The sequence below is a fragment of the Oryctolagus cuniculus genome, chromosome 19, assembly GCF_964237555.1.
Source record: "Oryctolagus cuniculus chromosome 19, mOryCun1.1, whole genome shotgun sequence".
Lineage (NCBI taxonomy): Eukaryota > Metazoa > Chordata > Mammalia > Lagomorpha > Leporidae > Oryctolagus > Oryctolagus cuniculus.
In genome coordinates this window covers 55,000,029-55,027,494 of record NC_091450.1, presented here as the reverse complement: position 1 = coordinate 55,027,494, position 27,466 = coordinate 55,000,029, and the positions used below count along the sequence as shown (strand labels likewise).

The window sequence follows — 27,466 nt, the reverse complement described above, 5'->3', positions numbered from 1 at the left end:
AAAACCTTAAAGAAAGAAATAGAAGAGGATACCAAGAAATGGAAAAATCTTCCATGCTCATGGATTGGAAGAATCAATATCATCAAAATGTCCATTCTCCCAAAAGCAATTTATAAATTCAATGCAATACCAATCAAGATACCGAAGACCTTCTTCTCAGATCTGGAAAAATTGGTGCTGAAATTTATATGGAGGCACAAGAGACCTCTAATAGCTAAAGCAATCTTGTACAACAAAAACAAAGCCGGAGGCATCACAATACCAGATTTCAGGACATACTACAGGGCAGTTGTAATCAAAACAGCATGGGACTGGTACAGAAACAGATGGATAGACCAATGGAACAGAATTGAAACCCAGAAATCAACCCAAACATCTACAGCCAACTTATATTTGATCAAGGATCTAAAACCAATTCCTGGAGCAAGGACAGTCTATTCAATAAATGGTGCTGGGAAAACTGGATTTCCACGTGCAGAAGCATGAAGCGAGACCCCTACCTTACACCTTACACAAAAATCCACTCAACATGGATTAAAGACCTAAATCTACGACCTGACACCATCAAGTTACTAGAGAACATTGGAGAAACCCTTCAAGATATTGGCACAGGCAAAGAGTTTCTGGAAAAGACCCGGGAGGCACAGGCAGTCAAAGCCAAAATCAACTATTGGGATTGCATGAAATTGAGAAGTTTCTGTACTGCAAAAGAAACAGTCAGGAGAGTGAAGAGACAACCGACGGAATGGGAAAAAATATTTGCAAACTAAGCAACTGATGAAGGGTTAATAACCAGAATCTACAAAGAGATCAAGAAACTCCAAACAACAAAACAAACAACCCACTTAAGAGATGGGCCAAGGACCTCAATAGACATTTTTCAAAAGAGGAAATCCAAATGGCCAACAGGCACATGAAACAATGTTCACGATCACTAGCAATCAGGGAAATGCAAATCGAAACCACAATGAGGTTTCACCTCACCTTGGTGAGAATGGCTTACTTTCAGAAATCTACCAACAACAGATCCTGGCGAGGATGTGGGGAAAAAGGGACACTAACCCACTGTTGGTGGGAATGCAAACTGGTTAAGCCACTATGGAAGTCAGTCTGGAGATTTCTCAGAAACCTGAATAGAACCCTACCATACAACCCAGCCATCCCACTCCTTGGAATTTACCCAAAGGAAATTAAATTGGCAAACAAAAAGGCTGTCTGCACCTTAATGTTTATTGCAGCTCAATTCACAATAGCTAAGACCTGGAATCAACCTAAATGCCCATCAACAGTAGACTGGATAAAGAAATTATGGGACATGCACTCTATAGAACACTATACAGCAGTCAAAAACAATAAAATCCGGTCATTTGCAACAAAATGGTGGAATGTAGAACACATCATGCTGAGTGAATCAAGCAAGTCCTAAAGGGAGAAATATCATATGTTCTCCCTGATTGGTGACAACTAACCGAGCACCAAAAAGGAAACCTGGTGAAGTGAAATGGAAACTACGAGAAACAGTGACTTGATCAGCCCTTGTCCGGACTGTTGATGTACAATTTCATACTTTACCCCTCTTAGCATTTTTTTGTTCTACTTAATACTATTGGTTGAACTCTGTAATTAACACACAATTATTCTTAGGGGTTTAAAGTTAACTGAAAAGTGATCCCTGTTAAATATAAGAGTGGGAATAAGAGGGAGGAGATGTACAATTTGGGACATGCTCAAGCTGACTTGCCCCAAATGCTGGAGTTAGAAATGTGCCAGGGCATTCTAACACAATCCCATCAAGTTGGCATGTACCAATGCCATCTAACCAGTCCAAGTGAACAATTTCAGGTCACAATAGATCATAATGATAAGTCTAAGAGTCAAAGGGATCACACAAACAAGATTAGTGTCTGCTAATACTAACTGATAGAATCAAAAAGGGAGAGAACGATCCAACATGGGAAGCGGGATACACAGCAGACTCATAGAATGGCAGATGTTCTAAACAGCACTCTGGCCTCTGAATTAGCCCTTAAGACATTTGGATATGGCTGAAGAGCCCATGAGAGTATTTTAGGCATGGAAAGCCAAGACACTCAGGCTAAAAAAAAAAAAAAAAAGAAAAAGAAAAAAAACAACCTAAAGGAAAGATCTCTGTGAGTGAGATCTCAGTAGAAAGAACCGGCCATCAAAGAAGGAGGTCCCTTTCTCTGAAGAGAGGACAGAACTTGCACTTTGACTATGACCTTGTCGAAATAAGATTGAAGTCAGCGAACTCAAAAGGCTTCCATACCCTTGGCAACTCATGACTGGAGCCTAGGGAGATTACTGACACCTTAAACAAGAGTGTCAATTTGTTAAGTCAACAACAGGAGTCACTGTGCACTTACTCCTCATGTAGGATCTCTGTCCTTAATGTGTTGTTCAATGTGAATTAAAGCTATAAGTAGTACTCAAACAGTATTTTACACTTTATGTTCTGTGTGGGTGAAACTGATGAAATCCTTACTTAATATATACTAAGTTGATCTTCTGTATATAAAGATAATTGAAAATGAATCTTCATGTGAATGGAATGGGAGAGGGAGCAGGAGATGGGAGGGTTGTGGGTGGGAGGGAAGTTATGGGGGAAAGCCATTGTAATCCATAAACTGTACTTTGGAAATTTATATTTACTAAATAAAAGTTTAAAAAAAATCAATTGTATAGTACCATCATCAACAGGTAGACACTGATTTGAAAATTAAAATAGCCTACTGAAAAGAAAACTCTATCAATAAAATACACAGCATGTTGGCTGAAGATTAAAATGCTGATGAAGGAAACTAAAGAAGATCTAAGTAAATACGCTGTGCATTGGACTGGAAGACTGAATATTATTAATATAACATTTCTTCTAAAATGGTTCTAGGTTCAACACCATTTAAATAAAAAACGAAACAAAACAAACAAAAAAAAACAACCAACGGAAAAAAACCTCCAGCAAGAGGTTTTTGAGAAAAAAAAAACAAACATGAATGTAGTTAGGAAAACTCAAGACAATTGACTATCAACTTCACCATGAAAAACAAGGAACTGGGTGAAATGACAACTGTCTTTGCAGACTTTCAATAAACCTACAATAACCAAGACCTTGCTTTGGGATTCCTGAAACAACAGAAGAAACACATTTCAACAGAGTAGGATAGTGAATCCAAAAGTAAACCTCATCCCAAAATACATAAGCGACCATTGTTAAAACTACAAAGAGAAATAAACAAAGGCACTATTACACTCACAGACGTCAAGACATCTCTTTCGTTACCAGATCAGCAGTCAGACCATCAGTAAGGATGTAGCTGAACAGAACAGCACCTGAATCAACCAAGTGTTGAACGGATCCTTCGAGGATGTTCTGTCCACAGCACCGCAACACAACACTCTTCTCAGACCCACATGGCACATCCACTCTGTGGAGCTGCTGGGACTCGAACCAACGCCCATGTGGGATGCTGGTACATGCAGGGGTGGCTTCATCCACTATGCCACGGCTGCTCCCACCCCACCCCCCAACCCCCATCAACCCAGGCTATTCCAACTTGAGATCCAGCTGCCTGCTCAAATGCCTAGGAAAGCAGAGGAAGCACCCCAAGGACCTGGGCCACCTTAACTCGCACTGCAGTACTGGATAAAGTACCTGGCCTCACCTCCCGCCTAGCCCAGCCTCGGCCATTGTAGCCACCTGGGGTGTGAATCCATACCCTGAAGATCTCTCCTGCACCGCCTCATCTAGAACTCTGCCTTGCAAACCAATTATTCCATAGGAAAAAAAAAATACTTAGTACTTACTGTGAGGTGCCAGAATTTTGGACAGGCTGGAACAGAGCACAGAGGGATTCTTGGCGTTTCTCTAAGCTTCTGCTTTCTCCTCCATGTGTGCAGTCTGAAAATTCACCGGATTACATTCCAATTAATTCAAGCACCCCGTGCCCCCGTGTTCCTGCACACACAACCTTACACTGCTGAACAACCTGGAGCAGAGAGGCCGTGAGTCAAGGCCTCTTCTACGGACGCCAAGGCTACATCTGGCCAGGCACAGAAAACCCCCCAAACTGACCCAGCTCCCAACCCCCCTCCCACACAACCCCCGGGGCTCCCGTCACTCTCTCCCTCCTTTCCTCTCCCCACACGCCTTTCTCCCCCTCCCTTCCTCGCCTCCCCACCTTCATTCTCTCCACTTCCTCTCTTCTCCCGCCTCTCCTTTGTCCTCCCTCTCCTCCACCTTCTACCCAGTGACACCCCACACACACCCCCTCCCCGCACTCTGCACCTCGAGCCACGCCTACCCCGTGACGGGAAGTCCACCGTGCCGAATCCCCTCACAAAGAGCATTTCTGTTCCTCAGGAACAGAGTCCTGAGGTGTAGTCTTCGGGAAGGGGCCGAAGCAGAGGACCGCGCCTGGAAGTTTCCAGAAGCCCAAGGAACTGATGCGGCCGCCTCGGGCCGCAGCCTCACCTGATCCTGGCCTGAGCCTGGGAGGCCCTGGACTCCTCAGGTTTGGCCACCAGCGTCAAAGACGGCTCCTCAAGGCTCGCTCAAGCCGTGGGCAGGAGTGGGCACGGCCCTGACTCGCACCCATGCACTGAGGGCAGAAGCGGCCACGCCTGTGGGTGCACTTCTGGGTCAAAGCACCGGGCGCAGGCGCACTCCTCACTGGCCATCGCCATGGCGCCACGGGACGCATCTGTGCACTGCCGCATCCCGCGCCTGAAACCACAGGCCCGCCTCAGTCAGCTGCTCTTGCTCCAGGTTGTGATCCAGGGAGGCAGCCGCTGAGGCCTGGGTACTCTGGACCCTGGCTCGCTGCCTCCCTGCCTCCCTGCCTCCCTGCCTCCCTGCCTCCCTGCCTCCCTGCCTCCCTCCCTCCCTCGTGGGAGTCCTGAATGGAGCTCCTGCCTCCTGACTTCTGCCTGATCCAGTGCTGGCTGTCAAAGCCGTTTGGGGAGAGAAGCAGTGCAGGGGGCATCGCCAGCACTCTTTCTCTCTCTCTCAGTGATCGTCCATCTGCGGGTTCACCCCTCAGGTGGCTACAAAGGCCAGGGCTGGGACAGGACAAAGAAGAAGCCAAGGACTTTTTTTCTGGTGCTCCATTCTGGGTTCAGGGGCTTAAGTCCTTGGGCCGTCTCTGCTTTCCCAGGCATGTTAGCAGACAGCTGGATCCCAGGGGGAACAGCTTCTGGGAGGGGCCGGCGCTGGGGGATAGCAGGTCAAGCCACTGCCTGCAGTGCCAGCATCCCATATGACGCCGGTTCGAGTCCCAGCTGGTCCACTTCTGATGCAGTTCTCTGCTATGGTCTGGGAAGGCAGTCGAAGATGGCCCAAGTCCTGGGGACCTGTCCCCATGCAGGAGACCCCAGGGAGGCTCCTTGCTCCTAGCTCCTCACCCTGAATCCTCTCAGCGCCAGCCATTGCAGCCAACTGTGGAGTGGACCAGCAGATGGATAACCTCTCCCTCTCTCTCTCTCTGCCATTCTGCCTCTGCCTCTCATCCTCTCTGTGTGTAACTCTGAATTTCAAATAAATAAATAAGACTTTTTTAAAAAGTAAAACCTAGCTCATTGTAAAGAAAATACTACATCAAGGCCAACTACTTGAGTTTATCTAGAATTTGATACTATATGCATTACATACCCCATTAACACAGAATTTGAAAAAGAATTTAACTCAGTCTTAGAAAAGATTCTGGTACCCATTCATTCTCTTCTTCCTTACAAACATTCTGTGTGGCATTATCTCTGACTTGCACATGAGGAAATCTTTGTAATTTATTTATTCAGACTATGTACCCATTCACACAAGGGGTAGAGATACCTGTGATCTGCAGAGTTCTTCACCGAACACAGGTCTGCTTCCCCATCTCTGCCCTCCACATTCTAGCCCTGCCTTTGAAATAGGACAAATCGTGTCTTCCACAAAGCAAAACAGAATACAGAAAGGTATCCTCTGAGGTCACTGTTGACATTTTCTATTCTCCTGTATATAGGAGATCCAAAAGACTCCACTAAAAGAATATCAAAACTCAAGAGTAGAGTTTGGTACAGTGGCAGGATAGAAAATCAACAGCTTTTGTATACACAGACAAGGTCATGATTGAGAAAGGATTTTGAAGACCAATCCCATTCACATATCTACAAAGAAAATAAAATAGGTTGGAATAAATTTAACCAAGGATGTCCAATATCTGAGAACTATAAAAGATTAATGAAGAGGACACCAAAAAAAAAAAAAAAAACTCCACAAAGTGAAGCAGCAACTAACAGAATGGTAGAACTTAATCTGCAATGTATGCAGCTGATAAAGGGTTTACTACCAGATATTTTCAAGAAACTCAACAACAGCAAAACAAACCACCCACTCAAGAAATGGGCAAATGGCTTCAACAGGCATATTTCAATCAACCAAAATGCTGATCAACTGAAAAGTGAATTACGAAGTTATGGTCTATGTATACCATACATACATATACATACTGCATAGCCTGGCTATTGTGCATCTTGCTGCAATAAGCATAGGCTTGTGCATCCCTCTGTTACATAATGATTTAATTTCCTTCAGTATGTTCCCAGTAGTGGCGACATCCTTAGAGTTTTCCATGTTGACAGGCCTAATTTCACATGAGGAATTTTATTGCTATACAGGTATATATTAAGGAATACAGATATCAGATCAGTAAACCAAATTTTACCTTAAAACACTAGAACAGCAAAGTAAATCTTAAGATGACCATTAGTGTGAACCAGGACACAGGACCTATGTTAACAAATCACAGCATGAGGCCACAGAGTTAGTATGAAATGTCCTTAGTGACACAGGACAAGTCCTTGTGGTGATGCACCCAACAAAGGTAAGCCCAAAGAAAAGGACCACCGGTTTTCACCAGCTACCACCTCTCTCATACCCCATGTCTCTAACTGCTAGAACCTAGGGTTCCAACCCCAGGAGGAACATGGCTCTGGGGCAAACAGAGCAGGTTTTGAACTGGGGCTTTATTGTTCTTGATATATGGCCTAGTGCAGGTTCCCACCTCATACAGTTTCGTATTTGAAAGGGGATCAGCAGTGCCTTCCTCACAGAGCTTTGAAGAGGATTAGACAGTACAATGTGGTGTAATTAAATAAAACTCTTGCTTTCCCTCTTTGTGTTCTTATTTAGAAATGAAACATGGTACATTAAGAAGCCTGACTATTGAAAGGGCTAAAAGGAAACCTGTTGAAGTGAAACCGACACTATGCAAAACAATGACCCGATCAGCCCTTGCCTGACTGTCAAGGAACAACTTACTATTTTATTATTTTTGTATTTTTTGGTCCTACTTAATATCATTGGTTGAACTCTTTAATTAACACACAATTATTCTTAGGCATTTAAAATTAACTCAAAAATGATCCCTGTTAAATATGAGAGTGGGAATAAGAGAAGGAGGAGATGTACAGTTCGGCACCTGCTCACTCAGACTTACCCCTAATGGTAGAGCTATAAACGTGCTAGGGGATTCCAATTCAATCCCATCAAGGTGTCATGAACCAATGCCATCTCACTAGTCAAAGTGATCAGTTTCAATTCATAATTGATCATAATGATAGGATTAAATGTCAAAGGGATCACATAAATAAGACTAGTGTCTGCTAACAATAACTGATAGACTTACAAAGGAGGAGAATGCTCCAACATGGGAAGCAGAATACACAGCAGACTCATAGAATGACAAATACCCTAAACAGCACTTTGGCCTCAAAATCAGTACTTAAGGCATTCGGATCTGGCTAAAAAGCCCATGAGAGTGATTTAGGCATGGAAAGACAAGACATTCTGGAAAAAAAAGAGGAACTAAATAAAAGATCTCTGTGAATGAGATCCCAGCAGAATGAACAGGCCATCAAAGAAGGATGTACCTTTCTCTGAAGGGAGGAGAGAACTTCCACTTTGACTGTGGCCTTGTCTAAATAAGATCGGATCCGGTGAACTCAAGAGGCTTCCATAGCCTTGGCAGCTCAAGACAAGTGCCTCACATGATTACTGACATCATAAATAAGAGTGTCAATTGTTAAATCAACAACGGGAGTTACTGTGCACCTACTTCCCATGTAGGATATCTCTGTCCTTAATGTGTTGTACTATGTGAATTAACGGTAAAACTACTACTCAAACAATACTCTACACTTTGTGTGTCTGTGTGGGTGCAGTCTGTTGAAATCTTTACTTAGTATATACTGAGTTGATATTCCGTATATAAATATAATTGAAAATGAATCTTGATGAAGAATGGGATGGGAGAGGGACTGGGAGACGGGACGGTTGCGGGTGGGAGGGAGGTTACAGAGGGAAGAACTGCAATAATCCAAAAGTTGTACTTTGGAAATTTATATTTATTTATTTTTTATAGACTTTATTTATTTACTTATTTGAGAGGTAGAGTTACAGACAGTGAGAGAGAGAAACAGAGAGAAAGGTCTTCCTTCCATTGGTTCGCCCCCCAAATGGCCACTACAGCTGGTGCACTGCACCAGTCTGAAGCCAGGTGCCAGGTGCTTCCTCCTGGTGTCCCACGTGGGTGCAGGCGCCCAAGCACCTGGGCCATCCTCCACTGCACTCCTGGGCCCAGCAGAGAGCCAGACTGGAAGAGGAGCAGCCAGGACTAGAACCCGGTGCCCATATGAGATGCTGGCGCCGCAGGCGGAGGATTAGCCAAGTGAGCCACAGCACCAGCCCCCGAAAATTTATAATTATTAAATAAAAGTTGGAAAAAAAGAAAGGGTTTCATGAATGCCACTCTGTTACAATCTCCTTTCTTGTCCATCTTACCTTTGTTCTTGTGACCAGACCCTTCATTAACCATCACTTCCTGTCCCAAGGCCCACCAGTGAGTGTGTTGTTAGTTCTGCATATCTGAACACCAGCTGTGTACCAGGGACTACAGGAATGAAAGCAGAGAGACAAAGTCTTGTCCTGGACAAGCTCACAGTCTTATACAAGATATGGGTATTTAGCAAAAAAATGGTGATAAAATGGGTTAAGTACGTTATGTATATAGGTAGTGTGTTACAGAAGCTCTGGATACTTAGCTCTGCCTGGGGGGATGAGAGAAAAGTATCAAAGAGAAGGAAGACCCTTGAGTTGGATATCTTGAAACATGGCTAGGAGTTTCTCAAGCTGAAAACATTGAGGAACATCAAGTAGTGACTGCCTATATGCAGAACCATGACAAGTCTGGCATGACAGAAGCATGGGCTGTTTGGGAGGAGGGCGGCTTGGAATAGGAAGTTGTGAACAGATCTGAGAATGAGGCCTTGGAATCCCCTCTAAGGGATTAGGGCTTTGGCAAGTATGCAAGAGATGAGAAAAGATCAGACAGAGTCACCTGTGATTTCTAGGAAAATGCAGGTGGTGTGCAGGCCTGAAGCAGAAAAAGCCTGGAAGAAAGAATCCAGACAGAAGTAATAGTTATCAGCAGATGTTCAGCTTTGGTCTGAGGCAAGTCAGACGGAGCCACCACTGCAGAGATCCAGTGCAATGTGTGGAGCAGGTTTAAAGGGAAGAGGAGGCCGGCGCCATGGCTCACTAGGCTAATCCTTGTGGCGCCAGCACACCGGGTTCTAGTCCCGGTCGGGGCGCCGGATTCTGTCCCGGTTGCCCCTCTTCCAAGCCAGCTCTCTGCTGTGGACAGGGAGTGCAGTGGAGGATGGCCCAGGTGCTTGGGCCCTGCACCCCATGGGAGACCAGGAGAAGTACCTGGCTCCTGCAATTGGATCAGCGCGGTGTGCCGGCCGCAGTGCGCCAGCCGCGGCGGCCATTGGAGGGTGAACCAACAGTCAAAGGAAGACCTTTCTCTCTGTCTCTCTCTCTCACTATTCACTCTGCCTGTCAAAAATAAAAAAAATTGGCTGGTGCCACGGCTCACTAGGCTAATCCTCCGCCTAGAGGCGCCGGCACACCAGGTTCTAGTCCCGGTCGGGGCGCCGCATTCTGTCCCGGTTGCCCCTCTTCCAGGCCAGCTCTCTGCTGTGGCCAGGGAGTGCAGTGGAGGATGGCCCAGGTGCTTGGGCCCTGCACCACATGGGAGACCAGGAAAAGCACCTGGCTCCTGGCTCCTGCCATCGGATCGGCGCGGTGCGCCGGCCGCAGCGCGCCGGCCGCGGCAGCCATTGGAGGGCGAACCAATGGCAAAGGAAGACCTTTCTCTCTGTCTCTCTCTCTCACTGTCCACTCTGCCTGTCAATAAAAATAAAATAAAATAAAAAATAAATAAATAAATAAAATTTTAAAAAATTAAAAAATAAAAAATAAAAAAAAGGGAAGAGGAAGTTTGTGGTACCCACAAGACACTCAAGTGTGTGTCTCTAACAGGCAGGTGGCAATGGAGATTTGGATCTCATGGTGAAGGCTGATGATGGAGACACTACTTTGGAAGGCAGTCTCATAAAAACATTGGTTGAAGCCACAAGAGTAAGATCACCTCAAGAGAAATGGGGCACCCAAAAGGAGCAAAGCATTTCAGATGTGGTCTGAAATGATAGGTAATGCACAAGTAAGAGAGAAGGGAGAGAAGTACAAAGAATCCATCAAGGATAGCACAAAGTAGGCAGCCACACACAAGGAGTCAAGTCACAGGGTTATATTTGTAGAATAAACCAGTGGATGGAGAATCTCCCTCTCTACTATCCCCTCTTCCCTCCTCCCTCGCCTTTTTCCTCTCCCTGCTTCCCTCTCCCCTCCCCTCTGTCCTCTGTCCTCCATCCTCTCTCCTCTCTCCCTCCTATCCATTCCCAACCAGCTCCCACCCTTTCAAACAATTTTAAAAATACATTTGTACAGAAAGATTTCTTTGGATGCTGAGTGGAAAACATATTACAGAGGAAAAGATTACTGATAGAAGAAATCAGCTCAGAGGTCACTGAATTCAGTCAAGAGAATTATGGTGGGCTGGGCTACGGTTGGGGTTATAACCAGGCATTTGGGGCATCCAGGGTACAGAATTTATGTAGGCACCTGCTCTATGAGCCATGCAAGAACAGAGTTCAGCTTTGCCTTGGCTTAGAGTGGTGGCAGATATAGGCAGGTTGAAGATACATTTTGGTGGTGAAATCAAATTTATTGTGCAGATTCTTGGGTTCCTAAGTAACAGTTTTGAAAAACTATTAATGTTGGACGGCGCCGCAGCTCACTTGGATAATCCTCCACCTGTGGCACCGGCAATCTAGTCCTAGTTGGGGCAGCGGATGCTGTCCCACTTGCTCCTCTTCCAGAACAGCTCTCTGCTGTGGCCTGGAAAGGCAGTGGAGGATGGCCCAAGTGCTTGGGCCCTGCACCCACATGGGAAACCAGGAGGAAGTACCTGGCTGCTGGTTTCGCATCAGCGCAGTGCGCCAGCCATAGCAGCCATTTGCGGGGTGAACCAATGTAAAGGAAGACCTTTCTCTCTGTCTCTTTCTCTCACTGTCTAACTCTGCCTGTCAAAAAAAAGACTATTAATGCAACATATTATGGAGGATCTTAAATATCAAAGGTCTGATGTTTCACTTCCTCCCATAGCCTATCTAAATCAATACTCAAATGATATAAATCATAAGAAATACTCTCTTGTACTACTCCCAGACCATTTTCAATGTTTTACAAAATGTTCACATAGCAAATATGAAAAGCTTCAACACATTCTTCTTTTCTAATTTCTGCTGCAATAAATACATGAACAACATACCGATTTCTTCTGTACCCATCTTAAAAGTGGAGTCACTGACTTATATACTAATTTATGTTACTCATACATATTTTACTCTTATTTTTAATGAGATCATTGCCAGTACACACATTGTTTGCTTAGCTTTATTTTTACATTAAGCCAATGTCTGCCATGCAGCAATCAAAAAACTGACAGTAAATTATACGGGTTTGTAGTCCAATTTAGACTCTAGCTTCTTAGAATAACCCACCTTTTTTTTGACAGGCAGAGTGGACAGTGAGAGAGAGAGAGACAGAGAAAAAGGTCTTCCTTTTTCCTTAGGTTCACCCCACAATGGCCACTGCGGCCTCGAACACCACGTTGATCCAAAGGCAGGAGCCAGGTGCCTCTCCTGGTCTCCCATGTGGGCACAGGGCCCAAGGACTCGGGCCATCTTCCAATGCACTCCCGGGCCACAGCAGAGAGCTGGACTGGAAAAGGAGCAACCGGGACAGAATCCAGCGCCCCAAACGGGACTAGAACCCGGGGTGCCAGTGCCACAGGCGGAGGATTAGCCTAATGAACCATGGTGCCAACCAGAATAACCCACTTTTCTGATGGCTTTCATGAAGTCTTTCTGTACTACAAAATTATGATCAGCACGAATTGCAAACATACCAGCTTCAGTACAAACACTTTAGGTTTGCTCCAATAAAGCCATCTAAAAGGTTCATGCTTGCTTCATAATCTATTTCATAATGTTTTGTAATGGGAGCTGTGTGGATTTTCAATATATCTAACCTCGCTTGTTCATGTGGTAAATCAATATGTATTTTTCTGTCCAATCTTCCCAGACATAGCAAAACAGGATCCAGTGTATCTGGTCTGTTTGTAGCCATGGTCATTTTAACTCTATGCAGAGTATCAAACCCATCCATTTGATTTAGCAACTCTATTAAAGTTCTCTTAATCTGTCAGCTGATGTACCCTCAGGAAACCGACGACCACCAATCACATCTATTTCATCCATAAAAATGATGCATGTTTGATGGTCGGTCTCTGGCATAATAAAACATTTCTCTCATCAAACAGGCACTTTCACCAATCTATTTGTCTACAATAGAACTTGATACGACCTTTAAGAAGTTACAATCCAGCTGACTAGCAACAGTTCTCACCAAAAGCATTCTTCCTGTGCCTGGAGTTCCATATAACAAACAGCCTTTTGGAGGTATTACTCCTACATGCTGGGATAATTCTAGGTTTTTAAGAGGTAATTCTATTACCTCTCTTAAATTGGATCTGACAGCCCTCTAATCTCAGAGTAAAAAACATTCCCTGGGTTCCAATGAGGCATATTGTAAACCAGTGAATCCATCACTCCTGGCAAATCTCTCATGATACTTAGTGTAGTCATATCCAAAGAAGCTCTTGTTCCTGGATTCAGCTTACTTTTGTCAAGTTGTCTGTGACAGCCGACGATGTATCTTGGGGGTTGAGGAGTGAGAAGAAAGTTCTGGAATCAGATGCCAGTGCTGGCTGCACAACTTTGCACATGTGCTGCTAGTGAATGTTCACCTTAAAATGGTATAAAGGAACTAAGGTATACACCAAAGAGAACTGCTAATGAGTAATGTGAGTTAGCATTCATTCTGATCTAGTTCTCATGACTCCCCTTGCCCCAGCCCAAAGAAATAAGAGGTTGGGCTTAAGTTATGGGGATTACTGCTCCTCCGCAGGAAGCTGCAAAACCTAACGAGCACAGCCAGCCTTGCATGCGTGCACATGGGACTTTGAGACTGTGTCACTCTGTGGCTGCCTGGCTACAGTGCTGTGTGTGCATTTGTTCCTCTGTGCATGTGGTTTTTTGAAAACTGACAGTTAACATGCTGTCATGTTTCAAATAGATTTTGATGGACATACATAAAAAACTGTCATGGGGCTGGTATTGTGTCCCAACAGGTTAAGCCTCTGCCTGCAGCATCCCATTTGGGTGCTGGTTTGAGACCCACTGGCTAATTCACTTTCAAATTCAGATCTCTGCTAATGCACCTGGGAAAGCAGCAGAGGATGGCCCCAGTGCTTGGGCCCCAGCATCCACATGGGAGACCCAGAGGAAGCTCCTGGCTTTATCATGGCCCAATCCCGGCGATTGGGGTCATTTGGGGAGTGAACCAGCAGTTGGATGATCTCTGTGTGTCTCTCCTCCTCTCTCTGTTAACTCTGCCGTTCAAAGAAATAAGAAAACTTTTAAAAAAAGGACAGTCATAACTTTTAATATTTTCACCTTTCTTCATTCATTGAAGACACAAACAGACCTGTTCTATCAAACAGCTTATAAAACAGACCCTTAAACTGCATCTGATTTCAATGAGAGAGTCTGTATGCATTTTGTCAGACTTAGAAATAAGGTAAGCATCATTTGAAACTAAAGCAAAGCTCCAAACTTTTGAGTTCTAAAGATAACAAATGAATAAATAAGAACAGTTTGCTAAAATGATCAATTTCATTAGTTGTTGAGATGGTTGCATGCCAGATGGTTGGATGCCAATGTCCTCAGATGACACGAGGTCCAAACATCTCAAAACACCAGAGCCAAGAGAACCTCATCTCACGTACACAACCCTCACTGGGAGGGTCTGCATGCTGGACTTTTTAGAAAGGCTAGTTTGTTTAAAAATGCTTGGTGTGAACAGAGCCAAGCCTGTATGCTTCTAACTGTATCACTCCTTGTTACGAAAGAGGGAAACGTCATTAACCAGGCACACAGAACCACCCCAATTAGTTCCAAGGTCTCAGAGGAAGAAGGGTTCACAACCACTGATACACAGTATTCACTGGATAAACGCCAACAAGCCTCCTTCAGCAAGACAAAATGTTCATGTGCTCACGAAATACCATGCATGGAACCGCCCAACTGGTAAAGAAGGGATTGCCTGTGACATTCACCAAAGTGGAACCCAGAGAGGTAGACCTGCTCTTCATTTCCAAAGTGAATTCCAAGATGACCATGTCATGGGGAGGTACGGGGAGGCGATTCACAAAGAGGAGTAACAAACCGGAGGAAACAGTGAGCAAAAAATAGTGAAAAATTGACCTACAAATGCTTTTCAGGGACTTTTAATGATTACCTTAGTAAGACCAAACTGTTTCCTAGATTCACAGCCACTCCTCTAATTACATGCTTGAGAAAATTCTAAGCCATTCGGGGTAGCTGTAACTCAGGGACAGAAAGCAATAAAGTAACACAGCGATGAACAAAGCACTTCTGCCTGAAGGTGCTGTGGGGGTTGGCCGGGGACTCCTCACTAACCCAGCACAGCCGCCAGCCTGAGGCTAGTTAACAATCACTATTTTCTCCTATCTTTAGATGCCTGTGCATAGTTCCCACTGATCCCTCGGGGGCATGCCATCATACCACACGTGGAACTGGGAAGCTGAGAAATGCCACTTCCCTGGGGTCTGCAAAGAACCCACTTTACTAATCACTGCAACCGCCACAAGATCAAGTGTGGCAGAGGCACCTGTGCTAGCAAGCACAGCCCAGGCCCCCACTGCACCTGCCTGTGGGGCAGGGACTCACAGGGCCCTCAGCCTCATCTTAGCTACTTTTTTGCTCAGAGAAGGAAGGCGGGAACTGGCAAGACCCACCACACTCCTGCCCTCAGAATCTCAACTCCAGACAGCCCAAGCTGAAATCCAGGCAACCCTGAAAGGTCAAGGCTTTTGGCCCTGCAGAGACACTCCCAGCAGGCAAGTTGCACCGCACCTCCAGGACCCTCCCTGCACTCCTCACACACTCACCTCTCACATTAGCCCACACCCTGCAGCCCAGGAGGGGCAAGCACAGCAGGATTTAAACTGGAACTTCACTGATATCTATATATGGCCTAGGGCTGGTTCCCACTTCCTTTAACTCATATTTAAAAGGGTATCAGTGGTACCTTCCTCAAAGCGCTTTGAAGAGGATTAGACAGGACAATGTTGTATAATTAAATAAAACTCTTGCTTCCCCTCCTTGTGTTGTTATTTAGAAATGAGACAATGGTACATTAAGAAGCCTGACCACTGAAAGTGCTTCATTAATGCTGATTCTCTTAAACATCCCTTCTTGTCCCTCCTACCTTTATTGCTGTAAACAGACCTTTCTATAACCAACAGTTCCTGTCCCAAGATCCAACAGTGAGTGCATTGTTAGTTCTGCATAAGCTGAATTCCAACTGTGTACCAGGGACTACAGGAATGAAAGCAGAGAGACAAAGTCCTGCCCTGGACAAGCTCACAGTCTTATACGTGATATCGGTATTTAGCAAATAAATGGTGATAAAAGGGGTAAGCACTTTACATATACAGGTAGTGTGTTACACAAACTCAAGTTGCCCGAGGACGTCGGTTCCTGAACCCACACTGGAGTACTAGATAAAGTACATGGCTTTAGCTTCGGCATGGCCCACCACCAGCCATTGTAGCCACCTGCAGTGTGAACCCATACCCTGAAGATCTCTCCCTCTCTGCCTCATCTAGAACTCTGCTTTGCAAACCATTCTTTAAATAGAATAAAATATCTAGTACTTACTGTGAGGTGTCAGAATCTTGGGGCAGGCTGGAACAGGGCACTGAGGGATTCTTGGCATTTCTCTAAGCTTCTGCTTTCTCCTCTGTGTGTGCAGTCTGTGAAAATTCACCGGATTACGTGCCAATTAATTCGAGCGCCCCGTGTCCCCGTGTTCCTACACACATCCCTTATGCTGCCGAACAACCCGGAGCAGAGAGGCTGTCAGTCAAAGCCTCTTCGACAGACACAGCTAGCCAAGGCTACTTCTGGCCAGGCACAGAAAACCCCCCAAACGGACCCAGAGCCCTGGGGAAAGTTCTTCCTCTCCCAATCCCCCTCCCACACACAAGCCCTGGGACTCCTGTCACTCTCCCCCTCCTTTCCTCTCCCCCACATGTGTTTCTCCCCCTCCCTCCGTCGCCTCTCCACTTTCATTCTCCCCACTTCCTCTCTCCTCCTGCTTCCCCTTTGACCCTCTCCTCTCCTCCACCTTCTATCCCAGCTACACCCTACACACACCCCTCCCCGTGCTCTGCACCCCAGGCCATGACTACCCCGTCACAGGAAGGCCACCGCGCCAAACTCCCCACACAAAGAGCGTTTCTGTTCCTCAGGAACAGGAACTGAGTCCCGAAGTGTAGTCTTCAGGTAGGGGTTGAAGCAGAGGACCGCGTCTGGAAGTTTCCAGAAGCCCAAGGAAACTGATACGGCCGCCTCAGGCCGTAGCCTCACCTGATCCCAGCCTGAGCCTGGGGGGGCCCTGGGTCTCCTCAGGTTCAGCCACCAGCGTTGAAGGCGGCTCCTCAAGGCTCTGGGAAGGAGCAGACATGGCTCTGACTCCCACCAGTGCATCAAGGGCAGAAGTGGCGGCGCCTGCGGGTGCACTTCTGGGTCAAAGCGCCAGGCACAGGCGCACTCCTCACTGGCAACAGGACACACATTGGCATGGAGCTGGATGAGAGATGGAGTAGACAGGACTTGAACTGACTCCCCTGTGGGATACCACAGCACCGGCACACCTGTTCTTACTTCTGAAACTTATTAGCCTTATTACTGTAATATAAATTTAAAATATATTATCTGAAACTGGAAGGAAGGAAAAAGAAGGAAATGAGGCAAGAAAGGAGGGAGGGATGGAAGGGGACTCTGGGAGAGACAGTGTTAGAAGGAAAGCAGAGAAAAGGGAATGTGGTTTATTTTTAAATTAGTTTATAAATTATATTGAAGAATTTTTTGACCCTAAACATATACACGCATCCAATGGACACAATATCGATGTTTAATGGAAACTTATAGAAAAAAAAAAGTACTCACACTACAGAGAAAACGAAAGACACAACCTGCACATTAGTAACATTGTGTATGTGGAAAATTCTAGGACTTTATGAAAATATAAGTATGAAAATGTTTCTATAGAAATAATCTAAAAGTAAGAGTAAGCTACAGAGGCCGGCGCAGCAGGTTAAAGTCATGGCTAACGCACTGGCATTCCATATGTGCACTGCTTCTAGTCCCAGCTGCTCCTCTTCCAATCCAGCTCTCTGCTATGGCCTGGGAAAGCAGTAGAAGAAGGCCCAACTCCTTGGGCCCCTGCATGCATGTGGGAGATCTGGAAGAAGCTCCTGGCTCCTGGCTTCAGATTGGCCCAGCTCCAGCCGTTGCAGCCATCTCTGGAGTGAACCAGCAGATGCAAGACCTCTCTCTGTCTCTACCTCTCTCTGTAATTCTGTCTTTCAAATAAATAAAATAAATCATTAAAAAAGAGTAAGCTATATAATTCTGAACATATATTACTCAAAAATACCAAATAACACTGCATTGTAAAGAATGACACATCATTTAAGTAACACTTAAGGAAGAATGTGCCTTCCTAATAAATGTCACAATCTGACACAGAGACACAGTTTAGGGACTCTAAAAGCAACTGGAAATATCTGAGTTGGCAAAAAAAAGCAGTTGTAGAATAGGAAGTATCATGAAGTTTGAATTCCAACAAATTGGGAAGCTATTCCAAGAGCTCATACCGTACTCTTTCTGTTTAAATCCTTTAGGACTCAAGCCATCCCTAGCACCCCAAAATAATAAGAACAAAAACATCATGAAAGCAGCAGCTTTCAAGCAGAGCTGCCTAGAAGGATATGAAAAACACCCATCACGACAATCACCCTCTTTCCACAAACTTTCTCAAGGATGTTCAAGAAGCATTCAGTATTAGATAAATAACAAGAACGAATGTGAGCGAATAACAGACACATTCAAAAGCCAAGAAGCACACGTTTATCAAGAGAGTCCTCTTCCGAATTCTGACGTCTACAAGTAGACTACAAGCCACAAAAATCATTCCCAGCCTAAGAAAGGGTCTCCATGTTTCCAAGCCCCTTATCAACCCAGTTTTCTTTTTTGTTTTTTTAATTTTTGACAGGCAGAGTGGACAGTGAGAGAGAGAGACAGAGAGAAAGGTCTTCCTTTTGCCGTTGGTTCACCCTCCAATGGCTGCCGCGGCCGGTGCGCTGCGGCCGGCGCACCGTGCTGATCCGATGGCAGGAGCCAGGAGCCAGGTGCTTTTCCTGGTCTCCCATGGGGTGCAGGGCCCAAGCACCTGGGCCATCCTCCACTGCACTCCCTGGCCACAGCAGAGGGCTGGCCTGGAAGAGGGGCAACTGGGACAGAATCCGGCGCCCCGACCGGGACTAGAACCCGGTGTGCCAGCGCCGCTAGGCGGAGGATTAGCCTAGTGAGCCGCGGCGCCGGCCTCAACCCAGTTTTCTTTCAGATAACATCTTCTCCATCTCGCAGTGTTCTGCAGATGCTATCTGAATTCCCTGATTAACTCAGCATCCATTCCCCATCCCTTCTGAACTTCCCTCTACCAGTCCACCCATTTCCCTTCCCTCACTTTTCCTAAGGTTGCTCCCCAGACCCTCTCCCGGGTCTAACACTCTGATACTCCACTAGTTCTTATAAGTTGACCTAACCCTCCTTCATGTTACAATTCTGCTGAAAGTCACCTGACTTCCTCTATATAATCCTTCCATTTCCCCTATCTATCAAAAGATGATGACATAAAGAAATTACCTCATTTCAGCCCCCAACTCCCAAGTGCCTTGCATGTCCCAAGTTCTTCTGTGGCATTTACCCTTATCAGCCCCCCCAGCAGAGATTCCTTGCAATCTTGTCATCCTTAACCATGAATTCTAAAACCCAAACTTTTATTTCCATATCCCTCAAAAACAGACTTTTGGTGTTTTGTACTCTGAGGCAACAGCACACACTTCTCCTCCCAGGTCTCCCTCTCATTGCCTGGATGCCCCAATATTCCTCCTCTTACCACATTCTTTGACACCTGATTCACTGCAAAACTAGGGGGAACTCATTCCCCAACATCCAAGTGCCCTCATCTTCATTGCACCTAACTCTCCTCTACCCCGTTGGCCCCCACATTTCTTTTACCTCAACCTCTGGGGCTACTCCATTTGATCCTCCCTGTCACGGGATGAAAGTCAACTTCACTGTCCACATGACCCGCCCAGCCGCAGGGAAAGTGGTGTCCCTTCCCTACTCTTTCCCTTGGGCCCCAAGGCTGATGCAAACATGAGGTGGTCATGTCTGCTCACCAGTTGCTCCTCTCCAGGAAGAAGCCCCAAGTGTGTTTAGCAGGAAATCGAGCAGTCTCTAGAAATGGAAGATGACTCGGCAGCTGAACTTCAGCGTCAACTCTGCGTCCAGTTTCATATCCATGAAGATGTCTACAATGAAAATTAATAAACATTAAAGAAATGGAAGAAGATACTAAAAAGTGGAAAAATCTTCCAAGTTCATTCATTGGTATAATTTACGTAATGAAAATTTCAATTCTACCATAAGCAATTTAGAGACACAATGGGATCCCAAAGAAAGGTCAAATGACATTTTGTCCAGATGGAGAGAAGACAATGCTAAAATTCATATGGAAACACAGAACATCCGAAGAGTGAACGCAATCTTATACAACATAAACAAAACTTGAATCATCACAATAACAGATTGCAAGACACAGAACAGGGCAGTTACAATCAAAACAACTGGTATAGTTAAAAAATTGACATATAGAACAATGGAACAAAGAAGAAACTCCAGAAATCATTGCACACATCTACAGTCAATTTATCTTGGAAGAACGAGCTAAAGGTTAATTCCAATTGCAAAGGACAGTTTCTTCAAAAAATGGTCCTCAGAAAACTGGACCTCTATATGCAGAACCATGAAAGAAGTTCCATACTACACACCTTATTAAAAAAGAAACTAAAAATAGTTCAGGGAACAAAATCTAAACCCAATCTCATCAAATTACTAGAGAATATTGGGGAAAACTGAAAGACACTGGCATAGGCAAAGATTTCTGGGAAAAGACAGCAGAAGCACAAGCAATAAAAGCAGAAACAGAAACAGACAAATGTGATTCCCTCAAGATGAAAAGCTTCTGTGCTGCAAAAGAAACACTCAGCAATGTGAAGAGGCAACTGAAAGAAAGGGTGAAAATGGTCTGCACACTATGAAACTGATCAAAGATTAATATCCACAAACTACAAAGAGCTCAACAACAAACCAAAAAATCCAGTTAAGAATGGGCAAAGGACATGAACAGGCATGTTTCAAGAAAGGAAATCCATATTCTCCAGGGTGACTGTTTTATAATTCTTTATGTTCTACTCTGGCATGGATGCTTTCCCTGATGAGTTTTATTCAACAAACAAGCATGAAAAGCAACTAGTACTGGGTGACTGTAATTTCACATAAAAGACTCCAACATAACACATTAAATGGAACATATTAACTATAAAAAAAGAAAGGAAATCCATATGGCCAACAGACACATGAAAAAATGCTGAGGATCACTAGCCATCAAGGAAATGCAAAACAAAATGGCAATGAGGTTTCACCAGACCACAGTCAGAATGGCTCTCATACAGAAATCAAAAAATGATAACTGCTGCTGAAGATTTGGGGAATATTTTTTTTTGACAGGCAGAGTGGACAGTGAGAGAGAGAGAGAGAGAGAAAGGTCTTCCTTTGCCGTTGGTTCACCCTCCAATGGCTGCCGCGGCCGCATGTGCTGCGGCCAGCACACTGCGCTGATCCGATGGCAGGAGCCAGGTACTTTTCCTGGTCTCCCATGGGGTGCAGGGCCCAAGCACTTGGGCCATCCTCCACTGCACTCCCTGGCCATAGCAGAGAGCTGGCCTGGAAGAGGGGCAACCGGGGAAGAATCCGGCGCCCCGACCGGGACTAGAACCCGGCGTGCCAGCGCCACAGGTGGAGGATTAGCCTAGCGAGCCACAGTGCCGGCCTGGGGAATATGTTACCCTGATCCACTCACTGTTTGGTGGGAATGTAGATTGGTAAAGCCATTGCAGAAGACAGTATGGGAATACCTCAGAAAGCTGAAAATGTATCTACCATACGACTCAGCAATCCCTCCCCTTGGGATTTACCCCCAGGAAATGAACTCAGCAGATCTGAAAGGGTTATCAGTACCTCCACCTTTAGTGCAGCTCAGTTCACAACAGTTAAGATATGGAATCAAACCTGGTGTCCATGAACTGATGACTGGATAAGGAAATTATGGCATATATACACTATGGAATATCACCATTGGGGAACACAGAAATGCTGTCTTTAGCAACAAAATGGATGTAACTGGAAACCAGTATATTCAGTGAAATAAGCCAGTCCCAAAAGGACAAATAACGTATTTTTTCCCTAATTTGCGGTAACTAATAGAGTACCTAAATGTAATGTGTAGGAGACAAAATGACATTCTGCGATAAGATGGTTTCCTATAGTTCTTATCTCACTTTTAAAGAACAGTGCTTTTTTCTTCATACTCCGGTTGAATACAGTTACCATATCATATGTATATGCAGTTAACTGAAAATAGATAATTAGAAGAATTAAGAGTAGAAACAAGAGAAGGAGGAAGAAGAAGGCTAGGAGTGTAGGTTTGAGAGATGGTAGCGTGAAAGAAGTACCAGTATGTATGTTCTGAATCTGTATATAAGAAATACATGAAATTTACATACCTAATATAAAATTTTTAAAAGTACATAATCCTGCCGGTGCCGCAGCTCACTATGCTAATCCTCTGCCTTGTGGCGCTGGCACACCGGGTTCTAGTCCCAGTCGGGGTGCCGCATTCTGTCCAGGTTACCATTCTTCCAGGCCAGCTCTCTGCTGTGGCCTGGGAGTGAAGTGGAGGATGGCCCAAGTGCTTGGGCCCTGTACCCCATGGGAGACCAGGAGAAGTACCTGGCTCCTGCCATCGGATCAGCGCGGTGTGCCGGCTGCAGCGCGCGCGGCCGCAGTAGCCATTGGAGGGTGAACCAACGGCAAAGGAAGACCTTTCCCTCTGTTTCTCTCTCTCACTGTCCACTCTGCCTGTCAAAAAATTTTTTAAAAAAGTACATAATCTCCTAGCCAGACTAACAAAAACGATAAAAACTCCAGTAAATAAAATTACAGACAAAAAAGCAGACATCACAACCAACATCACTGAAACACAAGGTTTCAAAGAAATAGCTTTTCAGTACCATATGCTAACAAACTGGAAAACCAGGAAGACAGGCAGAAATTCCTGGATAACAAGTACACGTAACCTACTAAGATTAATTCCAGAAGATAGAGACATCCTAAAAACAATCATAGAAATCAATGAAAACTAAAACACCCACCAAAAACACTGCTAGAACTGACGAAATAAATAAGTCACAGGTTACAAATAAACATACCTTGTAACCCGCAGTCTTGTCCTCCAGCACAAGCCCAGCCACCCGCTTCTCCGCTTCCCACAGCTGAGCCGCCGCCCGCCCCCATGACCGCCCAGCCTGAGGACCTGAGTGTCTACACTGCTCCGAGGAGCCACGAACACACCCCGCCCTCGAGGTCCCAGGCCTCTCATTGTTTCATAAGAAAAACTCACCTTCACTCCTGCACTCTCCGGGCCTGTACCTCTGCCGAAAACGCCGCCATCAGCCGACAACTCCTGCAGCCGACAACATGCCGCCACCGCCGGATACATCTTCTTGCTCTCCACCAGGCCGACTGCGCAAGCGCCAGCCATCTAGGACCCTCCTCTCCCTCCCAGCAAGCACAGCAGCACCAGAAGCGTACAGGCAGCGTAAAAACGTGGGTGACAGCTGTCTTGTATCCAGGCTAGAATAGCGGGCCTGTGTTGATCTCAAGTGTGCTCTAGGTAGGTAACCTATTCTGATACAAAAAAAAAAAAAAAAAAAACAAAAAACAAAAAAGGCCTGTTGTTTGCAAAAAAAAAAAAAAATGGATGCAACTGTAAAACCTTACACTTTGTAAAATAAGCCTTTCCAAAAAAGACAAATACTGTATATTCTCCCTGATCTGTGGTAACAGAGTACCTAAAAAGGTGATCTATAGAAGTTATATTGACACTTTGACATATATTGATTTTAAGCAACTCGTCTTGCGGATATAATAATTTTAAACAAACCATGTCTTGCCTGTTTAGGAACGGATTTTTTTTTTTTCAATTCTTTTGACTGTTTGTTGAATTCTTTACTTAGTGTAGGGTTTATATTATGAGTATAAAATAATTGAAAATAGATTTCTCTATAAAATAAGAATGGGAATAGTGGATGGGGGATGAAGAGGGATAGGAGCTGAGGCTGGTGCTGTGGCGCAGCAGGTTAACGCCCTGGCCTGGAGCACCGGCATCCCATATGGGGGCCAGTTTGAGAACCAGATTCTCCGGTTGCGATCCAGCTCTCTGCTATGGCCTGGGAATGCAGTGGAGGATGGCCCAGGTCCTTGGGCCCCTGCACCCATGTGGGAGACAAAGAGGAAGCTCCTGGCTCCTGGCATCAGATCAGCACAGCTCTGGCCATTGTGGCCAACTGGGGAGTGAACCATCGGATGGGAGACCTCTCTCTCTGTCTCCGTCTCTCTCTGCCCCCCCACCTCTCCTCTCTCTGTGTAACTCTGACTTTCAAATAAATAACTCTACAAAAAAATGAAGAGGGATGGGAGCATGTTTGGGTGGGTGGGTAGGAGGCAGGGAGGTTAGAGTGGGAATATTCAGTGCTTTTAAATTTGTATATATGAAATACATCAAGTTTGAATACTTTAAATCAAAAGTTTCTAGGTAAAAAGAGAGGTAAAATTTTTAATAATTCATGATGAGTGAGATAGCAAGAGACAATTCTCATCTACTGAGTCACTCCCCAAATGCCCTCAAGATGGGACTAAAGCTGAGAAGTGGGATCTTCATCCACGTCTCCCACATGGTTTGACAGGAACTAAGGCCTTGAGCCACCCTCCAGGATATACAATAAGGTAGGCCATAAGTCTCAGCTAATTCAAAAAATATGTAAATCATACCATGCATCTTCCACGACCACATGGAATGAAGGGGCAAATGACCACACGAAGAACATCAAGAACATATACAACCACATGGAGACTGAACATGCTCCTGAATGAACTGTGAGTTATAGAAAAAATTTTAAAAAGATGGAAACGATTAAAGATGACAGTAAAACATATCAAAACTTATGACATACGGAAAAAGAGTATTAAATGGAAAGTTTAGAGAAATTGGTGCCTATATCAAGAAATTGGAAAAGCATCAAATAAGTGAGCCACCAATGTAGTGCCCTTGAAAAACAAATGATATCCATTGCAAAATTATCAAGAGGAAAGAGATAATTAAAATTAGAGGAGAAATAAACAAAATTGAAAGCAAAAAAGAATATGAAAATCAGTGAAATGAAGAACTTGCTTAAAAAATTTATACACTCTTGGCCCAAATATCTTTAAAAAAAAGAAGACCCCAATCAGTAAAGTCAGAGATGAAAAATGAAAGGGAACAACAGATACTACAGATGATTGAAAGATTTACCCATCAGGAGCTAATACAAAGGACTGTATGCCAACCAATTAAAAAGTCTGTCTCTCCTACTCCGTCTATAATTCTGCCTCACAAATAAATAAATAAAACTTTCAAATAAACCATAGGCTTATTTCAATAGATGCAGAGAAAGCATTTGATGAAATACAACATCCTTTCATAATGAAAACTATACTGAGTATAGTAAGAACATTGCTCAACATAATCAAGGCAATTTATGACAAACCTATAGACAGCAGCTTATGAATGGGGAAATGTTGGAAGCATTCCCGTGAAGAGCTGGAATCAGACAAGGATGACAACTTGTGCCCTTGCTATTCAATATAGACCTGGAAGTTTTAGCCAGACCTATTAGGCAAGAAAAAGAAATCAAAGGATACAAACTGGGAAGGAGGGAGTCAAATTACCCTTACTTGCAGATGACAGGGTTCTATACATAGGGGAAATAAAAGTCTCTACGGAGAGACTACTAGAATTCATAAAAAGAGTTTGCTGAAGTGGCAAGATATAAAAGTAACACAAAAATCAATAGTCTATATATAAAAAGCCATGGCTGGGAAAGAACTTCTAAGAGCAATCCCATTCACAATTGCTATAAAAAATTAAATACCATGGAATCAATTTAAACAAGGATGCCAAAGATATCTAATATGAAAATTAGCAAACATTAGTGAAAGGAACAAAAGCCACAGAAAATGGAAAAATCTTTAATGTTCAAGGACTAAAATAATCAATATTATCAAAATGTCCATAGTACCAAAAGCAATTTACAGATTAACGTGATCCCAATTAAAATGCCAATTACATTCTTTACAGATCTAGGGGAAAAAGATGCTAAAATTCAAATGGAAACACAAGAGACCCAGAATAGCTGATGGAAACTTCAAAGCCAGAAGCATCACAATACCAGAATTCAAGACATACTTCAGGACAGTTACAATCAAAACAGCCTGATACTGGCAAAAACTACACATGTGGACCAATGGAACACAATAGAAACTCCAAAACTCAATCCACACATCTACAAATAATAAAAATCCAACCATGTGACAAAGTCAGTCTCTTCAAAAAATGATGCATAAAAGGTGGATCTCCCATGCAGAAGTATGAAAATAAAAACTTACCTTATTCTGATACAAAAATCAACTCAAAAAGGATCAAGGACCCAAATGTACAACCCAATACCATCAAATTCTTAGAGAACATTGTGGAAATGATGCAAGACATTGCCATGTGCAGACTTCTTGGAACCCAGAAGCACAGACAACAAAAGCAAAAACACACAAATGGGATTACATGAAGCTGAGAAGCTTTTGCACTGTAAACAAAAACTCAGCAAAGTGAGAGAAAATATTTGCAAACTATGTAACTGATAAAGTGTTAATTTCCAGCATGTATAAAGTGCTCAAGAAACTCAACAACAACAAAACAAACTATGCAGCTAAGAATGGGCAACAGACTTGAACAGAAATTCTTCAAGAAAGGAAATTCAAATGGACAACAGACACATGAAAAAATGCTCATAATCACTAGCCATTAGGGAAATGCAAAACAAAACCACAATGAAGTTTCACCTCACCACAGTCAGAATGGTTCACATACAGAAAATCAACAAACAAAAAATGCCGGAAAGGATGTGGCAAAACAGTACCCTAGGGACAGACCTGTGCTGTGGTGCACGTGGTGAATCCTCCTCCTACGGTGCTGGCATCCCATATGGGCACCGAGTCTAATCCCAGTTGCTCCTTTTCCAGTCCAGCTCTCTGCTGTGGCCTGGAAAAGCAATGAAGGATGGCCCAAGTGCTTGGGCCTCTGCACCCATATGGGAGTCCAGGAAGAGGCACCTGGCTCCTGGCTTTGGATCAGTGCAGCTCTGGCCGTTGCGGCCATTTGGAGGGTGAACCATTGGATGGAACACTTTTCTCTCTGTCTCTCACTCTCACTGTCTGTAACTCTTCCTCTCAATTATTAATATAATTATAATATTAATATTATTAATATTAATAACACATAATAATAATATAATAATAATACAGTACCCTAATCCATTGGGAATGTAATCTGGTGAAGCCATTGTGGAAGACAGTATGGAGACACCTCAAAAGGCTGAAAATAGATGAATCATATGAACCAGAAATGCCACTCATGGGAATTTACCTAAACAAATTGAAATCAGCAGATGAAAGAGTTATCTGTACCCACATGTTTATGGCTGCTCAATTCACAACAGCTAAGATATGGAATCAACCCAGATGTCTATCAAATGACGATTAGATAAAGAAATTATGGAGGCCAGCACAAAGTGGG

At 44.3% G+C, this 27,466-nt stretch overlaps 1 long non-coding RNA gene across 5 annotated transcripts in view; it reads right to left on the bottom strand.

The window, feature by feature from the left end:
* The window catches only part of LOC103346531 (uncharacterized), a 328,438-nt gene that overhangs the window by 52,243 nt on the left and 248,729 nt on the right, over window positions 1-27,466 (bottom strand). The window contains exons 2-6 of one of the 5 annotated variants that reach the window (XR_011384402.1): window positions 23,201-23,482; window positions 19,860-19,991; window positions 16,978-17,196; window positions 16,267-16,361; window positions 3,823-3,916 (exon numbers count right to left, since the gene is read on the bottom strand). The exons of 3 other annotated variants lie outside the window; for them this stretch is intronic. This is a non-coding gene — a long non-coding RNA (uncharacterized lncRNA). Of the gene's footprint in view, window positions 1-3,822; window positions 3,917-16,266; window positions 16,362-16,977; window positions 17,197-19,859; window positions 19,992-23,200; window positions 23,488-27,466 lie in introns of all 5 variants that reach the window. One more of the 5 variants, XR_011384401.1, reaches the window with a different exon arrangement.